The sequence below is a fragment of the Monodelphis domestica genome, chromosome 7 (assembly GCF_027887165.1).
Source record: "Monodelphis domestica isolate mMonDom1 chromosome 7, mMonDom1.pri, whole genome shotgun sequence".
Taxonomy (NCBI): domain Eukaryota; kingdom Metazoa; phylum Chordata; class Mammalia; order Didelphimorphia; family Didelphidae; genus Monodelphis; species Monodelphis domestica.
This window is the reverse complement of record NC_077233.1, coordinates 94415870-94442569: the sequence shown is the minus strand read 5'-3', so window position 1 is coordinate 94442569 and position 26700 is coordinate 94415870. Positions and strand designations below refer to the sequence as shown.

At 37.8% G+C, this 26700-nt stretch overlaps 1 non-coding gene and 1 pseudogene across 1 annotated transcript; one reads left to right on the top strand and one right to left on the bottom strand.

Moving 5' to 3' along the window:
- The window catches only part of LOC100026495 (zinc finger protein 850-like), a 148864-nt pseudogene that overhangs the window by 57286 nt on the left and 64878 nt on the right, over positions 1 to 26700 (bottom strand).
- On the top strand, positions 22475 to 22578 carry LOC130455720 (U6 spliceosomal RNA). The gene has a single exon (XR_008913816.1). It is a non-coding gene; the product is annotated as a U6 spliceosomal RNA (small nuclear RNA).

Genomic DNA, 26700 nt, shown 5'->3' with positions numbered 1-26700 from the left:
CATCTAAGCTGATCCCTGAAGAAAAGATCTTAACTGGTAGAGATGAGGGAATGTTTTGTAGAAGGGAAACCGCTTGAGCAAATGCAAGACATAAATAGACAATGATCAGATCAGTTTGACTAGAACAGTATGTGAAGAGGTATAGATCAAAATAAGACTGCAAAGGTAAACTGAAGTCAAGACTATGGAGGACCTTGAATGCTAAGTTAAGGAAGCTATTTTGCCTTATGAGCAATGGAGTGCCCTGAAAAATATTTGAGCATAAAAATGGACATTTTCCCACTTTTCTAAAATTCCTTTAACAAGAGAAAAAGGCTTAAAATGGAAACACTAAAAATGAATTGTAGTAAAAAATCTCTTAAATTTGTATCTATAATGACCTTAGAGCTTCCTCATTTAACAAATAATATTGGGGCCCAGAAAACTTAAGGGACTTGCCTAAGGTGATACCAGTGGAGATGGAGAAAGATTAGCTAAGCAAGGTCTTGAACCTAGTCCAAATTCAGCATCTCCTTCCACTATATCATAGATTAGAAAGATAAGAGCCTTTAAAGGAGATAAGTAAAAAGTGAACAAAAAAAGAAAGAGGGGCTACTCTGAAGACAAACTCTACCTATTTGATCATTTTTATCTGGGGTAAATCCTAATTAAATTTTGCAGTATGCAAATAGAAGCTCTGTGAGAACACATTTCATGCCACAATCAGTTTCCCAGGAATTTAATTTTCAATATCAGTCTTATTTGATTAAGATTAATTTGGTTATTTAGTTTCCCATGTATCTGGATATCAGCCAGAGATGGTTTGACTAAGGATAGGCACAATCCTAGCCACAAAAAGAACATATTCCCCTACTAAAAATTACTAAATTCTATTTTGGGTTTATATCAAGTTTTCTGTTTAATATGAATAAAAAATAAAATTCAGCTTCTGAAAGTGTACATTTTAGAACAGATAGTTATTAAAATATCCTTAAAAGGTCTAGCCTGAAAAATCTAATCTTTTTTACTTATTTTTGATTAGTATATTCTCTCTCTCAATTCTTCTAGTCTTAGAGGCAATGATTATGTATGTTATGGGCTATGTCCCTTCCATTTTATACCCATCTGGTTTATTTAAGAAGGAGATTCATCATTTTTACTAATCTTTGCCTAATTCATCTTTTCACCTTGTTTTTATTGTCCACATGATCTCTGTCTTCAAGGAGCTTACAATTTAGTTGAGGAGATGAAAACAATGAGTCAATAAGAAAATAATACAATATATAATATAATTACTAATTGGGAGTTCTGAGTCTATATAGTACACTAAGAAAGAATATAAGGTGGACATCCTTGTGAGCTCAGTGTAGTTGGGGTACACTTTATGAGACTTCTGATAGAATCAAATAAAGGGGGAAAGAAGAGGTGAGGGCATTTGAGGAAGCAACATTAGTAAAGGCTCAGAAGTAGGAATGTGCACAGTATGTGGGGAGGACAGTGAAGAGAATGGGCTGGATGTACTGGAGGAATCAGTTTGGGGAAAAGTGGAGGATAAAGGTGGAGAGGTTAAGTGAGGCCAGATAGTGGAAGGTCTGCTAACTTGAACTTGGGGTACACAGAGACCAACAATTACATTCAAAAGTTTCTCCCCAGGGTGGGTTTTCTGATGCTGGATAAAATTTGAATTCCGAATAAAGACTTTTCCACATTCCTTACATTCATAAGGTTTCTTTCTAGAATGGAATCTCTGATGATGACTCAAATCTGAATTCTTACTGAAGCCTTTCCCACAGTCCTTACATTCATGGGATTTCCCCCAAGCATGGATTCTCTGGTGCCGATTTAAACTTGCTTTCTGTTTAAAGGATTTTTCACATTCTTTACATTGATAAAATTTCTCCCCAATGTGAATTCTCTGGTGCTGAGTAAGGTGTGAATTTCGAATGAAGCCTTTCCCACACTCCTTACACACAAAAGGTTTCTCTCCAGTATGGAGTACCTGATGGTGAATAAGCTGTGAGTTCAAACTGAAAGCCTTCCCACATTCTTTACATTCAAAAGGTTTCTCCCCAGTGTGGATTCGCTGATGCCTTATAAAGGTTATTTTTTGAATGAAGGCTTTCCCACATTCCTTACATTGGAAAGGCTTCTCTCCAGTGTGGATTCTCTGATGCTGCATGAGTGTTGAATTAAAGCTGAAGGCTTTCCCACATTCCTTACATTCATAGGGTTTCTCTCCAGTGTGAATTCTTTGATGTGCAGTACAATGTGAACTACATCTGAAAGCTTTTTCACATTCTTTGCATTTAAAGGGTTTTTCCCCAGTGTGGATTCTCTGATGCTGAACAAATGTTGAATTAAAGCTGAAGACTTTTCCACATTCTTTACATTCATAAGGCTTCTCTACAGAATGAAGTCTCTGATGTTGAAAGAAATCTGAACTTTGATAGAAATGTTTGCCACAATCATCACATTGATAGAATACTTTGGAGATTTTCTGATGCATTGCAAGATGTGAGATTTCATTAACATTTTCTCTTAAATTTTTATATGTCTGACATTTCCTTCCCATTCTTTCATCCTTGATCATCATTTTAGTGAAATCTCTTTCCTCTCTCCTCATTCCTTCTTTAGAATTTCTTTGTTGCTTCTTGAGCTTATCCTGCAGTTCATTAACTTCTTTAAAGTTGGATTGCTGAGGAACATTCACCTGGATTCCTACTGTCACCATGTGTTTATTTGTTTTAATACACACTTCCTGCTTTGGAGTCAAGACATTATTCTTAGTCCTGATCTCACCATCTGGGAGAAGAAAATATAAACATCATTCTATTAGTTACCTCATCTGTAGACTGTCAACTTGAAATCTTGGAACCCCAAGTTTGTCCCTCTCCCTTGGGAACTAACCTTAAGGGGAGTCCCAGACTGACTTTGTTTCAGACTGACTGAACAACAGACTTTAAAGTACTTAATGATACCAGTTTTGGTGGGACAAGTAGACATAATCAAATGTTAAGTACCCTTTTTGTCTTAGAAGTTTCTCCCATGGTATCAAAGTCCTCTTCCAGGAAGCCTAGCCATTGGCTGGACTCTTTCTTTAGTATCCATTGTAAAGCATCAGTCTCTTCCTGCTAGGGATGCTTCAGGGAAGCCTTTGTGGGTTCAGGCTGGGGAGTGAGCTCTGGCCTGGCTGCTGCAGTGAGATCCAGGGAGAGCCCCAGTGGTCCCAGCCAATCACTATGGCATAATGGGCTGGGAGAGCAAGAGAGTTAGGGCTAGATCTGGGTGTCAAATTTCAGGGTCTCTTCTCTGGCCAGCAGAGAGAGCGAGAGCTATGCTTTAAGGCTGTAGTGTGGAGAGTGGCAGGTTGGCAACTTAGAATGCAGAGATCAAAATAGAAAGCAGAGAGAGGACAGAGAGATGCCAGAACTTTTCAGCACAACTGAGTCAAAGTTATGGGAGCTGAGGGGGCTGTGAATGGAATCACAGATTCCATTTTAATGAGCACACAGATCCAATATTTATACAGTTTCTACTCTATGATCAAAGGAAAATAACAGATCAAAAGAAAGTAACATGTCAAAACATAAAGCCCTGGTACCAGTTAGAGAGGGCCAGCTGCATGTGTGTGTGTGTGTGTGTGTGTGTGTGTGTGTGTGTGTGTGTGTGTATGTATATACTTTGTCAAATGGTACTCTTCAAAGCGTTCTTTGGTTTGTTATCGCTGGTATAAGTATTTCTTTAGAAGTACAAAGTTATCAGGGTATAGCTGGGCGTATACATGAAGGCCACTTGTACCAGAGATAAAGCTCAAGGTTTTGTGATACTAAGTTAGCTGGTCAGGATGTTCTGAGCCAATTAAGCCAGGTGTTCTTAGACACTGATTTGTAGAACTCCAAGGTCAGACTGGTCCTTGCTAGGGTCTTGAGGCAGATCTGCAAATATGTCTTTTCTGGCTGCTTTTGCCTCAATGGGCCCAGAATGTCCTCATGGACTTGTCATCTTCCTGATAATCCTGTCTTGGACTTCTCATTTCCTTGTAGCCACTGTAAAGCCAATCAATCATACTTCCCTGGCCATAGTTCCCCAATAGAAGTCACAAAGTTCTATTGTTTTTTTGGAAAATCATCTAGTGTGGCAATTCTCTCAGAGACACTTCCCCAGGGCCCCCAGAGCTTTGACTCTGTGTGGTATTTAGCACTTGACTCTGTGTAGCGGCCAAATAGTAAGGACCTGTCTCTTTTCTGATTAAAGATTTGGTTTTTATGACTACTTGAATGCAAGTAGTTCTGTGTGTGTGTGTGTTTTTTTAACCCTTACCTTCAGTCTTGGGATCAATACTACGTATTGGTTTCAAGGCAGAAGAGTGGTAAGGGCTAGGCAATGGAGATTAAGTGACTTGCCCAGAGTCACACAGCTGGGAAGTGTCTGAGGCCACATTTGAACCCAGGACCTCCTGTTTCTAGGCCTGGTTCTCAATCCACTGAGCTACCCAGCTGCCCAGTAGTTCTGTGTTTTTTCCAAGTTGACAAGCTATTCAGTGCCACATCTATCAGCACTTAGTAATGAACATAATTTTGTATATTAATAGAGATAACAGAACCCACAACTGGAAATCAATAGTTCTAGGAATAGACCAACAGGCAAGGGAAAATAGAAAATAAGGATAAAAAAAAAGGAAAAATAAAATAAAGGACTGGGGTTCATTAGGAAATGGGAAGTGATGGAGAATGTTGAAAGAGACCTAGGAATAACAGTAACACAACCAACAATGTTGGGGGATATAAAATACAAAGCATAGTTCCTGCCCTCAAGGAACTTACAATGAATTTGGTACTGTAAGACCATAACACATACAAATTTTGAAAATATAGTAACAAAATAGGTCAACTTCATTATTCCATGATAGTTTAGCCTTTGAGGGGTTTGAAAGGAAACTTGAGTTCAGTTTATTAAAGATGAGTTCTGAGACTAAAGGTCCTATATTCATTTGTTTGATAGTGATTTGCCTCCTTAAGGTCAAATTTCTCAGGACTGATTTTTCTTCTTAATGGTCTGACTTACTGGAGAGTTTCTGGAGTTTCCATTATTGGAGAACTTTAATTTATTGGACAGTTACTTGTAATTCACGTAATTATGAAAAGTCTCATTCATATTTGCTTTCTAGCATTTTGCCAAGTGGTAACAGAAGGTATTAAGGCAATAAAACTAACAAATTCTCTCTTCTTTACTTACCAGTATTGGTGATTTGCAGATCCCCTTTGTTCAGACACCCCTGATCATCAAGGGCCCCTGACTTTTCTTGTTCCAGCTGGAAGATCACAGCAGGTTTCAGAAATGGACACCCTATCCACGGCCAAAAGACAAACAAGATATTACTGGAGGCCTGTAGTCTCTAGAGCTAAAAGGGACTTAATAGATCATCTAGTCCAAACTTATCACTCTAAAAGTGAGGAAACTACAGCCTAAAAAAACCAAATGATTTACTCAAGGTCACTATAAAAGAGCTGGATTTTTAACCTGGGTGTTTTAACTTCAAGTCCAGTGTTCTGCTTCAGTAATCTCAAAGAGTATAAGGAAGAGTGGAATTCAGTAAAGAAATATAATGTACAGGAAGATGAGTGGATTCATCTTCACAGGAAAGCATGTTATGTAATGGGAACTGGAAAGGAAGAAAATGTTTAATATTGTAAAACAAAAAGGAGAAGAGTATGGAATGCAGAGATCTCACTACTCCAAATTATACTGGGCTAAAGGATCATACATAATCTCTCACACACACACACTATATATATATATATATGCATATATATATATATATATAAAGAATATTAAATTAAGTAATATCAACACTCTCTCTCTCTCTCTCTCTCTCTCTCTCTTTCTCTCTCTCTCTCTCTCTCTCTCTCTCTCTCTCTCTCTCTCTCTCTCAAGGTATAAACAAAGCAGGGGAGGATATGAAAAGCTCTTTTCACACTCACCTTTATAGGTCTTCTTTTTGTCTAGAGGTCTCTGTGGAGTCTGGATCCAAGGCTTTTCCCCTTGCTCTAGCTGAGAGATTACAGCAGGTTTAGGAAACAAAAATGCTGCTTGAAGGGAAAAAAAGGGACAAGAGAGTGAATGTGCATCACATGGAGCTATCCCGAGCCCTGTGTCTACAGGTAGACAATGAGGAAAGAAGAAAAATACACAACAGGGAGGTCAAAAAGAAGCCCAGATCAGGGAAAATGAGCTCAGGATTATTCTTCTAATATTATGGAGTAGGTTGTAATATTTGAGAGTTTGCTTAAGGGGAATATTTGGATTTTGGGTCTCTCTTTAAATTAAAAATTCTCACAACAGGCAAGTGCACATCAAGGTCCAAAATGTTTTGTTACAAAGAAAGAGTCAGGATTTCTTCCAGAGAACTGAAAAGATGGGAAAATAGAGGACTTGGGTGGTATATTGGGGTGTTGCTCATTTGAAATAAACTTTGAACAGATAGCAGGGGAAATTTACTAGGGAAGAGGAAGCAAAAACCCTTCAATTTATATATTTCCAACAAAACCCAGCAGCAGGATTTAGAAAAAGAAACTCCATTTAAAATCACTCTAGACAATATAAAATATTTAGGAATCTATCTGCCAAGACAAACATAGGAATTATATGAACTGTAAAAAACTCTGGACTTCAATCCCCACAAGCCCTTGCTCCACTTCCCCAAAATGCTTTGTAATCTCACGGGAATTCGGAGGTGGGCCGAGATCGAGAAGGGATTTAACCTGATTGCAAAGGATTTTGTGGGCTCTTTTGGACTTCCGTTTTGGGGAGATGTGGCTCTTTCCATAATGTAGGTGAGGTCTTATCTAGGCCTCTGGCCTAGGCATGTGTTTTTTCTTACTTGTATATTCTTAAATTCTCAACCTTTAATAAACCTCATAAAATATAATACTCCTTGCAGAGAGAAACTAATTTCTACCTGCCTCAGTCTCCCCTAAATTTTAATCTTTACAGTTTGGCAACCTAATGGGAGAAAAAAAACTCTCAATCTTCTGATTTCTTTTCTGACCTTTAGTTCAGCTTTTAATATCTAGTGCCTAGAAATTTTTTTTAAGCCATGTTTCTCTGGTCAAGGTGATTTTTTTTTATCCTCGCAAAGTTGCAGTCCCCGATCCAGGCCTGTTGCGTTTGCCACCCACCTGGCCCCTGGCTGCTAAGTTCTGCCTGCCTGCTTCTCCTGCTTCTGCTCCTGGCCTCTCACCTGGTGCCCAAGCTCCCAGCCCTGTTTGTCTGCGCTCCGGTTCCCGGTCCTGCACACCCCATGGTCTTTCTCTCGCTCATCTGGCCCACCTGATTCAACCAAGATTGCAACCAGTTCCTTAGAGCAGATTGCTCGGGACTCATTTCTATCAGCTGGTAACAAAATGGGGGGGGGGGGGATGTATTGGCTCCATGTGGGCGGCCTGGGCTCCACGTGGACTGGAGCAGGAGGAGGTATCAGAGCAGGAGAGAGAAAAAAGGGAGAGAGAGAAGAAACAGACTTTTCAAACAGAAACTTAAAAAGCAACGGGCTGTTTAAAAGGATACCTTTTGACTGTTCTGGTAATTTCATTGATTTCACCTGTGTGCCAGAAGAAAGATTCAACCCAAAGATTCAACTTTGGGGAGGCAAATGGGTGGCTCAGCAAACTGAGAGCCAGGCCTACAGACATGCGGTCCTGGGTTAAAATCTGGCCTCAGATACTCCCCAGCTGTGGGGCGCTGGACGGGTCCCTTAAACCCCATTGCCTAGCCCTTACTACTCTGCCTTCGGACAATAGACATTTAAATGGATAATTAATTAAAAAAAAACACACACCTAAGGAACTTTAAAGACTGGAGGTTATGATTTTAAGGCATTTCAGACTCCAATGGTTTATAAAAATCTCTGTATACTATTGTATTTTTTGTTTAAGGTTTAACTTTGTGATTTTAAGTTCATATATTCTGTTATACTGTTCATTTTTAATGTACCAAGTTTTAAAATTCTGTTGCTTTTCCCCTATAACCATATATTGAAAAAAAAATATCATTGTAATAATTAAGCCCATATAAGAAAAAAACAGCCTTTCTATTTTGACTTTGTAAATTCTCATAAAGATGGACTTCAGGACTAGTTATAATTGTATAACTACCTTGGAAAATTTAATATGCTAAATATCTCAAATGATTTTAAGGGTTTTTTAAATATGATTTTTGGAATTTTTTTTTAACAATCTCTAGTTATTTTTGCCTGCCCCTACCACGAGGTAAGGTCCATTACAGTAGCTGAAGTGAAATTTATTTTATAACCCCCAACCTTCCCGCATTTCTAAATATGTGAATGGAAGTTGGGCAGTTAATATCAGGGCACTTGTACCCCTAAAAAGCCTCCAAAGAAGGAGCACCCCTTTATTTACACTCTTCAGCTCACTATTTTACTTCTACCAGAATGATATATAGATTTCTTGATTATGTTCTTAACACAAGATGAGTTTTACTTTGTTTAAAAAATATGTTTATTTACCAAGGTTGAAAGATTGCTATGATTGTAAAAATTGTGACAAATATCCATCAATTCATAGGTTTTAAAAAATGCCATACAGCAACTTATGTGAAATATGAAAGTGTGTTTGTTTGCTATTGTAATTAATTGGGCTATTGAGAATTTTGGGGATATTGATATCTACATATTTGTACTACTGTGTTTTTAAAAATGAAAAAAATGTTACCTGTCTCAATTCCTTTTGCCTTTTACTTACAGTGATCATGGCCAGATACAAGGAGGAAATGGATCTCATTTTTGGTGAGAAAGTCTTGTAATCTTTATTTTCTTAGCTGACACAGAGTGTCAATGATTATAAGCTACATTTTTGAATTTTTAAAACTCTTTTATTATTATATTTTTCTTGCATGTGCAATATACTATTTTTTAAAATTATTTTTTCTCTCCTTTTTATATTTGAAGCACATGTCACCAGCATTAAGATTTTCTTTAACCTTTTGATTTTTCAGTACTACAAGTGTAAGATACATTTGTCAGAGAATGCCCTAAAAAGCTTGTGACTATAAAAACTATGCCACTAATTATTTAAATAAATCATGGGACTTTGCTTAATGATTCTGTCTGATTCCAGGACAAGATATACACACAAGAGCCATTGCACAGAGCCAAAGAAAGGCCAATCCAGGATGGATTGATGCACTTCTAGGCCAATACAAAGGTCTTGAACCTAGTGTGAAGACTCGAGGTTACTGTGTTTAACATTGTTAGACATAGGCTTTCCTTGTGAACACACTCACTCTGAAGATACTCACAGACGAGTATCCCCAAACCTTGGCTCCTATAATCTGGTCCCTTTCTTTTCTGCCTCTCATGGGGTGGTACCTTTTTGTAGTCCTGGCTACTGACTGGGTAAATGCATCATTGCGTAAATCATTTTGATTGGGCCCTGATTCAAGGACCTGTTATAGATTTATTTTTCTTTTACTTGGAATTTTTTCACCTAAGACTTTGATAGTCTATATTTTCATCCAGAGTTTTTTCTTTTTTATTTGGATTTTTCTGATGTCTTTTTAATATCTCTTGCCAATTGATTCATATACCTCATACCTCAGCCATGCATCCCTAAGTGATCCTGTTTTTTTTTCCAATCACCTCTTAATGGGGGGAATGTAAAAATATCATTATTTAAATTGCAAAGTTTAAATTCTTTTTGAGAAGAATTTTAGGTAAAGAAGATGATACCTCTCTGGATCCAGAACTGAACTGTTGGAGAAGATACTATGAAGAAGCCTCCAGACCAGCCAGCTGCACAAAAATTGAACTTTGGGTGTAGTTGATTGAACATTTATTTTGTATGTATACTTTCATGCCAAAAGGGGACTGCCCCCTAACTGGATTTTTGTCAATGCATTCAGCAATTATTGGTTTTATTCTTTTTTTTTCTCTTATCCTCAAATTATTGTAATCTTTAAATTGATTATGTTTTCATGATCCTTTGGAAAAAAATTAATTTTTTTAAAACAATCAAACGAGGGAATGTAATAAATAGACTCGAACTCTGGACTTCAATCCCCACAAGCCCTTGCTCCACTTCCCCAAAATGCTTTGTAATCTCACTGGAATTCGGAGGTGGGCCGAGATCAAGAAGGGATTTAACCTGATTGCAAAGGATTTTGTGGGCTCTTTTGGACTTCCGTTTTGGGGAGATGTGGCTCTTTCCATAATGTAGGTGAGGTCTTGTCTAGGCCTCTAGCCTAGGCACGTGTTTTTTCCTACTTGTATATTCTTAAATTCTCAACCTTTAATAAACCTCATAAAATATAATACTCCTTGCAGAGAGAAACTAATTTCTATCTGCCTCAGTCTCCCCTAAATTTTAATCTTTACAGAACACAACTAAAAAACACTTTTCACACAATTAAAACTGGATCTAAATAATTGGAAAAACATTAATTGCTCATGGGTAAGATGAGCTAATGTAATAAAAATAACAATCCTACCCAAATTAATCTACTTATTCAGTGTTATACTTATCAAACTACCAAAAAACTTTTTTATAAAATTAGAAGAATTTATAACAAAGTTCACCTGGAAGAACAAAAGATCAAGTATATCAAAGAAAATAATGAAAAAAAATGTGAAGGAGGGTGGCCTAGCAGTACCAGATCTTAAACTGTACTATAAAGCAGTGGTCAGCAAAACAATAAGGATACTGTCTAAGAGATAGAAGGGTGGATCAATGGAACAGAATAGGGGTAAATGACCTCAGCAAGACAGTGTACAATAAACCCAAAGAACCCAGCTTTTTGGATAAGAACTCACTATTTGACAAAAACTGCTGGGAAAACTGGAAAACAATATGGGAAAAATCAGTTTTAGATTAAAAAAAACAACTCTCAATTGAGGACCAAAGGTACCAAAAGATTTTCTTGTCCAGAAAATACTTGGATTTGGAAAATAGGACTCTATATGATTCATGACATTCTACTTAATCTGAATATTAACAGAGGCCTTAAAACCTTAAACTAGAAAGTCAAGAAAACCTAAAGAGCAAATAATATATCTGAGCAAAAAAGAATTCCTTACCTAGAGAGACCAGATTTCCATAATTCTCCAGCATCACATCTCTATATAGAGCCCTCTGAGCTGGGGCCAGACCTTCCCATTCTTTCTGGGTAAAGTACACAGCCACATCTTCAAATGTCACTGATTCCTGCAACAAGACAGTCCTGCTACCATGGAGCAATCTTAACATTCAGTCTTTGCAAGGGGTCTGAGGTGGGAAGAGCTAAATATGCTCCCTTGGAGAGATGATCTGCTGGTATACGCAATTCTCAGTGACTGTGGGAGAAAAGCATGGAACAAGGGAAGGAGAAACATAATGGAGAGCTACCCAAGGAGGACTCAATAAGTGCTCCCATTCAAATAGGCAATTTCTACTTTATCACCAGAGGTATTTCCATGTTTTGCACATTTCTCACAGATACCCTATCCTACTTAGAGATTCAGAATTGAGCTTGGGCTATGTGTCCAAGTAAATTTGGGTCCAAGCTGATCATCTGTAGTATAATTTTTTATACTGTATACCTGATTTATTTGCCCTCTTAACATATATTACCAATTCTCCCCATATTACTTTTATTCCAGTTCTCCAAATCTACCATTTGGGAACAATCCTTTTGGCCTTGCTACCTCTACATAAAACTAACCCTTTTTGACTTTGCCTATTAGAATCCTGATTTCTTTGTGAGTAAAGGTCTCTGGATATCTCCTACACACTTTATGATGTTATTCCTTTTGTTGTCCCTTCTTGTTCAACATAAATTCTACTACTTCCCTCAATCCAATGGGAGAGATGGACTGGCTATTCCATCAATTCCCAATGCCACTGATAGTGTGAAACCAATCCATTCACACTTAGATTTTAATATCTATGTTATCTACATCTCTTATTTTCTTTAAATTATCATTGACATTTTTCACTACTTCCAAGGATACATTTTTACGTCTGAGTAGAAGAAACATCCCTCCTGCTGAGCATTATTAAAAAAAAACCCTCTTACCTTCTGTTTCATAATCAATATTAAATATCAATTCCAAGGCAGAAGAGTGGTAAGGGCTAGGCAATGAGGGTTAAGTAACTTACCCAGGGTCACATAGCTAGGAGTATCTGAGGCAAGATTTAAACCCAGGACAGTCCATCTTTGGGCCTGGCACTCAATCCACTAACCCTAACCCCTAAACCCTAACCCTAGTTGCCCCTTGAGCATTATTCTTAAGGCAATTGTCTCTTTTTTCATCTTCAGTCTCTTCTTCACTTTTGGCTCCTTCCTATCTGACTTCAAATGTCAGCAGGAGTCAACATAGGGTAGCAGAAATAACACTGAAATCTGAGTTATATAATTTCAACTTTAGAATATATTATCATTCCTCTTCCTTCCACTGCTTTCATAACCCTCTATAATACAGCTTCCCCTTTATTGAAATTTCTTCCTCAAAAGGGAACCAATGAACTCATTCAGCCAAATCCAAAAGATTTCATTTTGAAAATGCCTCATGTTCAGAATTTGATTTGGCTGACTAAAATTGTTCTTAAAAACTCTCCTATTTTGTTTTCCATATCTTGCTCTAAAAAGTGAGTGGCCACTGCCTGCTGAATAAAAGGCAACTTCATCCTGCTATTAAGGCCTCTTTGAAATGGCTTCAACCAACTTTTCCAGCCACAGTTCATTGTATTCCCCTGCTCACATTCTAGGTTCTAGCTCTTTACCTTTTCCTAGTCTCATCCTCCCCTCTCCATCTTTGAACATACCATCTCCCATGCTTGGAATTGACTGCTGTCCCAAATGGTTTTCTTAACTCCTGCTCCTTCTCCCTCTAATCAACACTTCATACTACTGTCTTGTTCTTGTCCCTCTACTCAAAACTTTCAATAGCTTCCTTGGACTTCAGATTCCAGTCCAAACTGTTTAGCCCGGTATTCAAAGCTTTCTATAACCAATTGCCTCCTTACCTGTCCCTACCTAGCCATCTCTCATTCTCACATCCCCCTCCAAATATACTCTAGTCTAACTGGAATTTTTACTGTCCTCTGTTTGTATCCTATGTTGTTCCACAAATTTTTACCCTTTTCTACCACTGGAATGTCCTTCCCTCTTCCCCTCCTGTGCCTGCTGAAATCCTTCCAAGACCACACAGAGAGGCACAGGGAAAGGACTGTGGATATTTAGGGAAGCAGTGATTAAAAAGAGGGAAGTTCCAATGATCTCAGCAGGAAGCTAAATTTCTTAGATGGGGCAGTAATTCACATAGCAAAGGCAATTGTAAGTATGGATGACAGCAAATGCCTCTATTTAAAGATAATGGTTTATACTTAATTTAACTCTTAATGTCTTCTTTCTGTAGTTTTTGTTTTCTCTGTGAAACTTTATGTATAAAGCTATTCATATTCACTTTCAGGTAACATGAAAAAACTAGTTTTAGATTCAAAAAGTCTGAATCAGGACTACTCTGCTAGTAATTAGTTGTGTGAACTCTGACAAATCAGTATCACTAAACCTGAGTTTCCTTCATCCTCATGAAGATAATAATAGGTGATTTACCTAACTGTGGTCTTTGATTCTAAATATCCTAGTTTAGTCTCTTATCATCTCTCCTTCAGACTACTACAATGGCCTTGTACTTGGTCTCGCTACCTTCAGTCCCTCCCAATGCAGTTCATCATCTTTATAGCTGCTAAATTGATATTCTTAAAGCAAAAATCTGATCATATCATTATACTGCTTCAAGTCTGTTCAAGCATCACTTTCTATATAAAGCCTTTCCTAACCCATCTCCAACTTAGCTACTAATGCCTTCTACTCATAAATTTACCTTGTGTTTTTTGTAGTGGTAGTCTCTCGGTGACCAAGAATGAAAATTGTCTTTGTGCATTATCATCTAGTGATGTACCCTCATGTGGCTTTGGAGTCCAAAGGCTGATGCGCAGAGTTTGTGGCACATGGGGCATGGGACACCAGTTGTTACGGGAGGTGCGGTTGTGGTCTGGTGTCGGCGTTCATGCGCAGCGGCAAGACGTCGACGTCGTTCATCTTCAAAGGTGGCGGCGGCATGGCTAATGTGGGTTCTCCAGCTGCTTCTGTCAGAGGCAGCAAGTTCTAGTTGCTTTGGTGTGATGCTTTTTGTATATACTTATTTAAGCATCTCTCCCTAGAATATCTCCCCCAACAGAATGTGAGTTCCTCAAGTTAAGAAAGTGTTTCTTCTTAGTCTTTGTATTTCCAGAGCCTGACAAAGTGCCTAACATATTGTAAGCACTTTTACTGATTGTTTGATGTGAGGCTCAAATGAAATTTTTCTAGAACTGTGTACAGGTCAAGCTGCTTAGACCTAGCTCTAGCTCCCAAACATCCCAAATTCCTCTAATCCAGGATCTTAAGTCTAGTATAGAATTCCTTCAGAATTTTAACAGTACAAGAAGAAAAAAGCAACAATGAATACCAATTTTGGTAATGACTCTATTTAAAAAAGTCACTAATCCTTTATGACCAACTAAGGCATAGTATTCATCAGGAGGTCATAAAACATTACTGAATATTACAACCATGATTCCTTGGCTTGTTGTAATTCCATTTTGTAATCCAGACCATTCTGCTAAGTAAAGTCAGGCTTTTCAATCACTTCACCATCTGGTACAAGTTGGACTTTTTAATCATTTCATCATTCACTCAATAAATATTTGGACACTGTGTATATTTAAGAACTATTTTTGTACGAGTTTGTCTGAAATCTGGTCTACTTAAAAAAAGGGCAAAGATAATTATACCTCACCTGGGGTTGAGCTAGCAAATTTATAGCAGCCATCATGGGACCTCTTGTGCTTACTCCCTTCTCAAGGAAGAACAAGAAGAACCTCAGGATCTGATGGGAGGAAAGGATAAAGAACCTTAAGTAATAACAATCCTACAATGTAGCTTATCAACACAGTAATCTATACCTCTGCATTACCCACTTTTTTGGGAAATGCTGAGTGGAAATTCGGATACAGTATCTTTTCTTGACTTTAGTTGTTGCCTGAAAGTTAGCTGGCTACCAGCTGGTTTAAGCTGAGGCTCTGTGGTAACAGTTTAGGTCTAATGAGAGATAGCTGAGTGAAATTTACTAGGAAACAGCTTATACAAAACTTTTTAAATATTTATTGAAAGGTTTTAAGGAAGGGAAGGAGAGGTAAATGAAGGATTGAGGATATATTCCCTAATTCTAAAAGGAAACTAAACTTTTCCCACACCACTGGTTCACAAGAACCTTCTTCCTGCTTGAGAAAACTCGAGCCTCCTTAAAATTCCTTAATCTATCACAAATCCTCAGTATCTATTCCAAATAACCTATACTAATTAATAATCTCCTTATACATACTTTAAAGTTACTGTCTTCTTGTATTTTTTCCAGCTCACTCTTTCAACTGTTATCTTTTTTCAGGGCCTAGTTATCCTTCAGTTGGCCTTGGTAGGCCTCAGGTGGCTGGCTCCCCTCTGCAACCACACAGAGAAAAAAACAGTCTTTCTTTCTCTTCTCAGTTGTTCTCTTTCACAAACTTATTCCCCAAACCCCAACCTGTTCACTTCTTTCAACTGCCAATCGATTTTCCACAGTTTTCCAGAGAGCAAGATCCAACCAGCTTCTCAGAGTAAAACTTCACACCAAGAGTCACTGGCAGTTGCAAACCAACTGCCTCTCAGGGTCCTCAGAATTCCCTTCCAGGAACTCTCCCCAAGATTCCATCTGGGCCTTAAATGTACCTCTCAGCATTCTTCTCCTGTTCTTAACTACTAAGATCCAAATTAACCCAAATGCTTATTTAATCCTAATAAAACTAATATGGTGTACTGAGTGTCTCCCATGACATGGTATAATCCTAGGAACCATGGGTTGAGATAGCAGATAGATATAATATACAGCAAAAAGAAAGAAAAAGTCAAGACCACTTCAAGGGCTTCCACAACCATCTGCCAGTTTTCACACAGACTATTACCCTTTATGAAATGACAAAAAAAATGAAGCAGAAACAGTCCCTGCCCTCAAGAAACTAATATTCTACTGGGATAAACAAAATCTATACACAATAAATATACAAAGTAATTTCAGTGAGTTAAGAACTAGAAACTCACTAGAGCAGGATAGGACTCACATAGAAGTTGAATTTGAGCTGAGTCTTGGATTCTGTGAGGTAAAGGTGATGATGGATTCCTCTCTTCCTGTGATGATGGATTCCTCTCTTCCTGTGCCTTCCTCTCTCAAGACATAGGGAATATATTCTAAATGTAGGGTACAGTCATATAAAGCATTAGTGAACATTTTGAGATCCTGTGCCCAAACTACAATTTCAAGCTGCCTGTGAGCCCACCACATTACTCCAGACGGTGGAGGGAGGAAGTGCTTGCATTGGGCAGCTGTATGGAGGGGTAGGGCATACAAAAAATGTCCTCAGGTGCCACAGGGGCATGCATGGCATGCCTTCACCAACATAGGCCTATACAAATGAGATAGAATGTTGAGTATAAGGGAACAGGCCAGTTTGGCTGGAAATGAAGAGTAGTATATAGAGTATGATAAGTGTAAAGAGGCAAGCTAAAAACAGCCTGTGAAGGGCTTTAAAAGCCAAGTAGTGGTATTTTACCCTACAGTCCTCTAAATCTTCTTAAGCAGTACAATGATATGATCAGATTTTTGCTTTAAGAATATCACTTTAGCAGCTATAAAGATGATGAACTGCATTGGGAGGGTCTGAAGGTAGCGAGACCAAGTAGAAGGCCACTGTAGTAGTCTGAAGGAGAGATGATAAGAGACTAAACTAGGATGGTTAGAAAGAAAAAGGGCTGCTATGAGAAATATTGTAAAAGTATAATGGACAATTTACTGGCTATTAAGAAAGAGAAGGAGGTGGCTTCTGGGTAAACATGGCAGCAGTCTAGACACAAGACTTGTCCTCTCCTCTGCACCCACTGTGACAGACCCCTGGGCTATCCTAAGTCAAGCCTAAGATATCATTGGTACATGTGAGATGCAGGAAAGTGATGTAAAATCGTCTATATATTTCACATCACTTCCTCTCTCTGGCCTCTTTGACGGCAGAGAGGTGACTGGCGGCAGCTTGCTGAGCATGTCGGCATCTTGGCGTGGCAGCTGCTATTGTCCGGTTTAGCGGTGAGTTTTTCTTTATACCATACTGGAGGAAGCCTAGTAACTTAGTTCAGGTGAGGCATCATCTCTGAGATCTCTTGGAGTTTAGGCTGATTTTTCTCTCTTTTACCTTCCAAACACTATCCTCTTAGAGAAAGCCTCTAAACTTCAAAGACCTTGTGGTGGAGGACTTTGAACTCGCCTGGCACAGGCCGGGCAGGAGAAATCCTATACCTTTCCCTCTCTCTTCTCCTTGATTTCTTCCCTATATATTGATTAAACCACCATAGATTTCCAAACTGACATGGGTATTTTATTTGGGATATCCCCTGGTGACCAAAAATCAAACTTAGATTAGGTCACAACCCTAAATTATCCTTACACCACTGATACAGACTACCTCAAAAGACCAAAAAAAACAAATTCATAAGAACGAAGGGACTCTACAGTAGGGCTCAGCATTGAAGGTACATGGGATTTGGGCATTTCTACACTATAAGGGGGTGAAAAAGCTCCCACCAAAACCGTGGGCTCATCTACCCTCTCCTATCCCACCTACGGAGCCAGAGTCAGAGCCAGTGTGTGCCAGAATCAGTGACTGAGGGGCACCTATAGAGTGAGTAAGGGGCACCTCTAGGTCCTTGAGAGCTGACTAAAACCAGCAAAGACCTACCCCTGAGAGTAGCTACATCTGAAACCCCAGCTGGCTGAAGAGTGAAGACCATGGGCGATCGCAGGAAAATAGCACAGAGAAGGGCAGCAAACAGCAGAAGCTGTGTAAATTTGAGAGCTTGTCTCAGGCAAAATCCTTGCTCCTTAGCTCCATACACAGAGGGCCTGCCCATCTCACTCAGATTTCTGACTAAAAAGGGAAGGGAAAACCTCCACAGTGATGGCAAATTGTGCACAAGACCAACAATGTCCCTCCAAGAAAAACAGGAAGAAGGGGTTGACCCTGGAAAATTTTTATGGAGGAAAAACCCAGGCTACAGAGGAAATACAGGAGGAAATTCAAATAAACCCCAAACCTTCCAAAAAATGGAAACTGTCCACAAGCTCTTGAAGAATTTAAATTGGAGCTTATAAAAAAGATAAGCCTTTTTCTTGCCTTCCTGCAAGAAAAGTGAGAAATAATTCAAAGAGAAAATAAAAGTTTAAAGGACAAGAACTCCCAATTGGAGAAGTAGCTGGAAGCCCCAAAAAGCAGGATAGACCAAACCAAAAAGGAAAATCAAAAGATTATAGTGGAAAATCAGTCCTTAAAGACCAGAATTAGGCAACTGGAAGACAATGATCTTGCAAAACAACAAGAATTAATAAAGCAAAGTCAAAAGACTGACAAAATAGAAGAAAACATAAAATATCTCACTAACAAGATGACAGATCAGGAAAACAGATCACAACGAGATAATTTTAGAATCATTGGTCTACCTAAAAAGCCAGAAATAAACAGAAATCTTGACATCATACTACAAGAAATCATCCAAGAAAACTGCCCTGATGTTCTTGAACAAGAGGGCAAAAAAGACATTGAAAGAGTTCATAGAACACCCTCTACACCACCAAAAGACAACTCCCAGGAATGTAACTGTCAAATTCAAGAGCTTTCAAGCTAAGGAGAAAATTCTATAAGAAGCTAAAAAGAGACAATTCAGATCCCAAGGAGCACCAATCAGGATCACACAAGACCTGGCAGCTTTCACACTAAAGGACTGCAAGGCTTGGAACATGATATTCAGAAAGGCAAGAGAATTGGGTCTTCAACCAAGGATCACCTATCCATCAAAACTGACTATATACTTCCAGGGGAAAGTATGGGCATTCAAAAAAGTAGATTTCCAAGTATTTGTAAAGAAAAGATCAGAACTAAGTGGAAAGTTTGATATCCAAACACAAAGATCAAGAGAAACATGAAAAGGAAAATAAGAAAGAGGAAAAATTTTTTATTCAAACTTTCTTCTTTAAGGGCTACAATTAGATCAAATTATATATATATATATATATATATATATATATATATATTAATATGTGGAGAAAATGTTATTTGTAACTCTCAAAAATTTATATTCACTGGAGGCAGAGTCAAGATGGCAGCTTAGAAGCAGCAAAAGTTCAGACCTCTGAATACCCTTCCTTATCAATTACAAACTAAATGTTCCTAGGGAACTGAAAACCAAACTGAACAACAAGACAGAGCCAAGGAACCCTCCTGCAGGACTCAATTCAAAAGGTACGCCCCCCCCCCAAAAAAACAGTCAGAATTTGAGAACACTTGGGTTTAAGGGGAAGGTAGAAGGAAGTTCCCAGGACCCGCCCCCCCCACCTAGATCGCTAAGCCTCCAGCAGCAGCAGGAACCTCTAGGTAGGCAAAGGCACTGGTCTGGGGGTTGTACCTTGAGGACAGGGCTGTGCCAGGCTCAGAGCGTCCCTAGAGGTTACTATTGCTAAAGATGACAATGCTTTAAAACCATTCACAGATGACCTTCCACAAAACTTAGTTAATTCTGTAAATAGCTTTATGGCACAGGTACCCATAGAAAAAAACATCTAATTTGAATCCAGAAGCTGAAACCTTCCATCCAGCAATGAGTGATTTAGATAAGACAAAATTAATTGAAAATGGAGCTGAAATTACTTTTGAAAACAATAATCCTATTCAAAATAATGGAGGTGACATGACAGTTATATTTGAAAAGGGGAATGGAATGGAAGACTTAGTATCTGACAAAACAGCCATGGATTCAAAATGCAGTCTTAAAGCCAACATTATAAGTGGCAGAAGAGAATCTGGCCAAAGTAACAGCTATGATTTAGATTCATGTAGTAGAGAATTCAACTTCAAATGTAGACTTCATAGGAAATGCATCAAATCAAGAAGAATTAGCTGAGCCACACATACAACTGGCAGAGGGTAGCAAAGAAATGAACAATGAATTAGTGGTTATAAACACCTTAGCTACAAAACCAGAAACATATGTATGTACAGTGGGACAGAATAAAGGCATACATCCTACTGATAATGCAGGGGGACATGCAGATGTACCAAAATTATTCCCAGAAGAAAATAATAAAATAGAAGGAAAGATTCCTATCTCTACACAGTCAAATGAGAATGAAGATAAACATAAACCTCAGACTAGTGGTAGAGTATAATTTATGATTATTAACAGTATAGAAGATCTGTATACCATCATACCATCAAGTTTACCGATTCAAAATGAAACTCTTAAGCTTAGTAGTGAGAAACAAACAGTTGAGAAATATAGAAGCTGGTGACATAGGCTTAGATCAACACACAAAGCCAGAGTTACCAACATCTGACAAAAGTTTACATGGCATTGAGCAAAATCCAAAGAACATAGTGATTGGGTTTAATGAATCGGATCCAGATACTGAATCAGAAGGAATACCAGAAGGTGTGATAATAATGAATGAAGATGATTTAGAAAAAATGCCTTATCAATTTTATAAGCTTTATGAAGAGGTAGACAAAGAAGGGGATTTGTGGGACACAAGTGAAAAGATAGAATACCTGGAACCAGTACAATCAAAATCTCACCAAGACTATGATGATGAGATATTTTTTGGGCACAGAACAAGTTGCATACCACTGGAAGAACTTTATGCAAGATTAGGGGTTGATAATAAAGATGACTTTATAGATAAGTTGGATTACATGGCTTGTACAGATACAGATTTTGAATGGGAAGGTGGATATCAAGGAACATATTAAGAACTGGAGGAGGAGTGATAGATACACAGTTTCACTTCTATTTTCTAATTTCAAAAAATATGACAAGTACCATTCATGTTGTACCAGTGAAACCAAGATTAGTTGGAGTTCCCTAGGGCAACATACTACACTAAACTTTATGAGAATGAAGACAAGTCTTAGGTAGCATAGAAAATAAATTATTGCAGCAAAAGTAGAACAAATAATTAAACAACAAGAACACTCCTAACCTTGTAGAAGAAAGTTCCAACTTCATAACTAGGATAGACACAAACACCTAAAATGCTATGGAAGCATAGATTCACATTGGATGAATTTGTTATAATAGATTTTAGCAAGTTGTAGTTGAGACCTGAAAAAAGTTATTCATTTCTCTCAACCTTCACTCTGAAATGATCTCTACCAAGGGGAAGGGAGAAAGGGTGGGTATACCATGAATATATTACTTCATAGTCTCAGATACCTTGCTATACACAACAATATGAGTATGAGGAAGGTAGATACGCATAGGGTGAAAGTAAGAGGATGGAGCCAAATCTATTGGGCATCAACTGATAAAAGAAGGCAGGAGTCGCAATCATGATATCTGACAAAGCCAAAGTAAAAATAAATCTAGTTAAAAGAGATAGGAAAGGTAATTACATCCTGATAAAAGGCAGTATAGACAATGAGGAAATATCAGTACTCAACATTTTTGCACCAAATGGCATAGCGTCCAAATTTCTAAAGGAGAAACTAGTGGAGCTCAAAGATGAAATAAATAGAAAAACTATACTAGTGGGAGACCTGAACCTTCTCTATTCCAACTAGATAAATCAAACCAAAAAATAAATAAGAAAGAGGTAAGAGAAGTGAATGAAATCTTAGAAAAATTAGAGTTAGTAGATATGTGGAGAAAAATAAATAGGAACAAAAAGGAATACACCTTCTTTTCAGCAGCACATAGTACATTCACAAAAATTGACCATGTATTAGGGCATAAAAACATTGCAAACAAATACAAAAAAGCAGAAATAATAAATGCAACCTTCTCAGATCACAATGCAATGAAAATAACAATTAGTAAGTGTACATGGAGAGGTAAATAAAAAATTAATTGGAAATTAAACAATATGATTCTCCAAAACTGGTTAGTTAAAGAACAAATCATAGAAACAATTAATACTTTCATTGAAGAAAATTACAATGATGAAACATCCTTTCAAAGCCTATGGGATATAGCCAAAGCAGTACTCAGGGGGAAATTTATATCCTTGAGTTCATATATTTACAAATTAGGGAAGGCAGAGGTCAATGAATTGGGCATGCAAATTAAAAAACTAGAAAGTAAACAAATTAAAAATCCTCAGATGAAGACTAAATTAGAGATCCTAAAAATCAAAGGAGAAATTAATAAAATTGAAAGTCAAAGAACTATTGATTTAATGAATAAAACTAGAAGCTGGTACTTTGAAAAAACAAATAAAATAGACAAAGTACTGGTCAGTATAATTAAAAAAAGGACAGAAGAAAACGGAGACCTCACCTCTAATGAAGAGGGAAGTAATCCAATCATTAAAAAGTATTATGCCCAATTATATGGCAACAAATATGGCAATCTACTAAAATTGGGCTGATACAGAGAAGATTAGCATGGCCCCTGCACAAGGATGACACGCAAATTTGTGAGGCGCTCCATACTTTTGATCTAAAACCATCAGCAAACATCATCTGCAATGGGGATAAACTAGAAGCCTTCCCAATAAGATCAGGAGTGAAACAAGGATGACCATTATCATCTATATTATTTAAGATTGTACTAGAAACAGTAGCAGTAGCAATTAGAGAAGAAAAAGAAATTGAAGGTATTAAAATTGGCAATGAGGAGACCAAGCTATCACTCTTTACGTAGCCTATGATGGTTACTTAACGAATCCTAGAGAATCAAGCAAAAAGCTAGTTGAAATAATCAACAACTTTAGCAAAGTTGCAAGATACAAAATAAACCGACATAAGTCATCAGCATTTCTATATATCTCCAACCCATTTCAGCAGCAAGAATTAGAAAGAGAAATTCCATTTAAAATCACCCTAGACAACATAAAATACTTAGGAATCTATCTGCCAAGACAAACACAGGAACTATATGAACACAACAACAAAATACTCTCCACACAACTAAAACTAGATCTAAACAATTGGAGAAACATTGATTGCTCATGGGTAGGATGAGCTAACATAATAAAAATGACAATCCTGCCCAAATTAATTTACTTATTTAGTGCCAAACCCATTGAACTACCAAAAATATTTTTTTATTGAATTGGAAAAAACCATAACAAAGTTCATTTGGAAGGACAAAAGATCAAGGATATCCAGAGAAATCATAAAAAAATTGCAAAGGAAGGAGGACTTGCAGTCCCAGATCTCAAACTATACTATAAAGCAGTGGTTAGCAAACAATTTGGTACTGGCTAAGAGACAGAAAGGAGGATCAGTGGAATAGACTTGGGGTAAATGACCTCGGCAAGACAGTCTATGATAAGCCCAAAGATCCCAGTTTTGGGGACCAAAACCCACTATTTGATAAAAACTGCTTAGGAAAATTGGAAGACAGTATGGGAGAAATTAGGTTTGGATCAACATCTCACACCCTACACTAAGATAAACTCAGAATGGGTGAATGACCTGAATATAAAGAAGGAAATATAAGCAAATTAGGCGAACCCAGAACAGTGTACTTGTCAGACCTCTGGGAAAGGAAAGACTTTAAAACCAAGCAAGAGCTAGGAAAAAAAATCACAAAATGTAAAATCAATAATTTTGATTACATCAAATTAAAAAGGTTTTGTACAAACAAAACTAATGCATCCAAAATTAGAAGGGAAGCAACAAATTGGGAAACAATCTTCATTATAAAAACCTGACAAAGGTCTAATTACTCAAATTTATAAATAACTAAACCAATTGTACAAAAAATCAAGCCATTCTCCAATTGATAAAAGGGCAAGGGACAGGAATAGGCAATTTCAGTTAAAGAAATCAAAACTTAATAAGCATACAAAAAAGTGTTCTAAATCTCTTATAATCAGAGAAATGCAAATCAAAACAACTCTGAGGTATCACCTCACACCTAGCACATTGGCTAACAACAGCAAAGCAAAGTAATGAATGTTGGAGGGGGTGTGGCAAAGCCTGGACATTAATGCATTGCTGGTGGAGTTGTGAATTGATCCAACCATTCTGGAGGGCAATTTGGAACTATGCCCAAAGGGTGCTAAAAGACTCTCTGCCCTTTGATCCAGCTTTAGCACTGCTGGGTTTGTACCCCAAAGAGATAATAAGGAAAAAGACTTGTACAAAAACATTCATAGATGCGCTCTTTGCGATGACAAAAAAATTGGAAAATGAGGGGATGCCCTGCAATTGGGGAATGGCTGAACAAATTGTGGTATATGTTGGTGATGGGATACTATTGTGCTCAAAGGAATAATAAAGTGGAGGAATTCCATGGGGACTGGAACAACCTCCAGGAATTGATGCAGAGTGAGAGGAACAGAACCAGGAGAACATTATACACAGAGACTGATACACTGTGGTACAGTTGATTGTAATGTACTTCTCCATTAGTGGCAATGCAGTGATCCTGAACAACTTGGAGGAATCCACAAGATAAACCACTATTCACACTCAGAGGAAAAACTGTGGGAGCAAAAACACCAAAGAAAAACAACTGCTTGAATACATGGGTCAAAGGGATATGATTGGGGATGTAGACTCTGAATGAACATGCTAGTGCAAACATCAACAACATGGAAATAGGTTCTGATCAAGGACACAAGTAATACCCAGTGGAATTGCGTGTTGGCTATATGAAGGACAGGGGGAGAGGAAGGAGAAATAGAATATGATAAGGTATAATGTTTGAAATTGACCAAATAACATTTTTTAAAAAAGAAAGAGAAGGTAAAGCAAAGGATGACTCCCAAATTTGAAAACCTAAGTGACTAGGAGGGGAAATGGTGACTGCAACAGAACCAGGAAATTTAGGAGAATATAGGGAAATTGGTTTTGTTTGAATATATTAAATTTGGGATGCCTAAAAGATTTCTAGCTGGAAATGTCCAATGGTGACTTGGGACTAGAATTCTGGGGAACTAGGGCTGAATATACAGATATGGAAATCATCTGCAAAGAGATGAGTTGATGAGGTTGATTGTCAAGAATGTGCAAAGAATAGTTTAGTACTTCACAGGAGGATTATGCAATATTTCTGTTACTGTATACACTATACTCCTGGTTCTGCCCACTTCATTTTTTCTTCTAAGGCATTCTAGGTTTTTCTGAACTCATTCTGTCATTTCTTATGGTAAAAAAGTTTTCCATCACAACCATATACCACATCTTGTTCAGTCATTCCCCAATTGATGGGCAACCTCTCAGTTTCCAATTCATTGCCACTACAAAAGGAGCTGCTAAAAACATTTTTGTTCAAATAGGTCCTTTTCGCCTAACTGACCTCTTTAGGATACAGACCCAGTAGTGGTAGTGGTATGCTAAACTAGCAAAGGCTAAACTATTATCAGCAAAACAAGGTTACAAGATAACCCCAAGGGATTAAAAATAAACAAACAAAAGACCTCTTTCCACAGTCAAAGAAAGAATTATTGGAATCCCATTGCAGATCAAAGCACACCATTCTTCACTTTATTTCCTTCATGAGTTTTTTTTTTGCTGTATGTGAAGTGTCTTTTAGTCACAACATGGGGCATATGGAAACATATATTGTATCAATGCACTGGTATAACTTATATTAGACCATTTACCAACTGGGAGGGGGAGAGAAAGAGAAAATCTGAATTTCAAAATATCAGAAAGCAATTGTAAAAAATGGTTTCTACCGTAATTGGAAAAAAATTTTAAGAAAAAAAGGGAATTGACTAAACTCTGTTCTGAAATACACCTAAATATATGGGTATACTCCAAAGTAAAGAAAAAAGGGAAGATAATCCAGCAATGGAGATGGAGAAGGAACAGTCACAAATGTAGGAGAACCGGTAAAAATCTCAGAGAAGAGGGTGTTTTGGAGGAAGAAGTTTAGTGTCAAATGTTGAAGAAAGGTCAAGAAGGAAGAAGAGAAAAAGGAATCAAAGTAGACAAGTTAAGAGTTATAAAATCATAGGTCTGTAATTAGAAGGGTCCTTGGAGGTAAACAGTGAGTTTAATAAATGCTAGCTAGCTGAATGATTGACTTAAGAAGTCATGAAATCTAACCTTCTCATTTTATAAATGAGCCTGTTAATGAGATTTTCTGAAGATCACTTGGATTTTAAGTAACAGCCAGGATTCAGTTAAATCAAGCTTTTGTGACCTCAAATCCATGAATTCTTTTCACAGCACTGAGTTCAAATAAACCTACTTGAGAAGTTAATATAATTAATCAACAATCAAGGAGTATTTATTAAGCATGTTCCAAATGCCAGGCACTGCAGAATACAAGCACAAAAAATGAAACAATACCCACCCGCTAGGAAAATTTTGCCAGGCCCCTCCACAAGAATTTCTAGGGGACACAGTTCTCAACCTGGGGTGTGTAGTTTGGGCTGCTACTACCCAATAAGCATCAGGAAAGTGTGCAGAGCGGTCCCTAAAGTCTGATATCCACTTCCTATGCCTGCCCGGGAGATCAAAGCCAGCAACAATGAAGCAGGAAGCAAGGCAGGTGCAAGACGATGCCAAGGGTCAAATAAAGCCAAAAGCAGGACCCGCCCCTGGAATCAGAAAAGTGAGAAGGGGAGAGGGGAAGAAAGAAAAGGGTTGGGTACGG